The sequence below is a fragment of the Penaeus monodon genome, chromosome 22 (assembly GCF_015228065.2).
Source record: "Penaeus monodon isolate SGIC_2016 chromosome 22, NSTDA_Pmon_1, whole genome shotgun sequence".
Taxonomy (NCBI): domain Eukaryota; kingdom Metazoa; phylum Arthropoda; class Malacostraca; order Decapoda; family Penaeidae; genus Penaeus; species Penaeus monodon.
In genome coordinates, this window is record NC_051407.1 from 24,003,320 (window position 1) to 24,003,585 (window position 266).

Consider the following 266-nt stretch of genomic DNA (forward strand, 5'->3'; position numbering starts at 1 on the left):
AGTGGCGCGCGCCATGATTTGCTGCTCGGTTGATTGGTGCTGCGCGCGAGTCCGAAGCGATGTAATCCTTTTAATACTGGTACCTTAAAACCTTCATAAACCGGATTAAAAACGGATAAGCTCACGTACGAGATCCCGCTGCGTTAAATACTTTTTAATATACTCTATGATAAGATACAGGTTACAGGCATGCAGTCAGGAGGACATACAGGCCGTGGGAAATCCTTATATTTGCAGGGTTATCTTCTTTGGTATTTGTGGGAAAG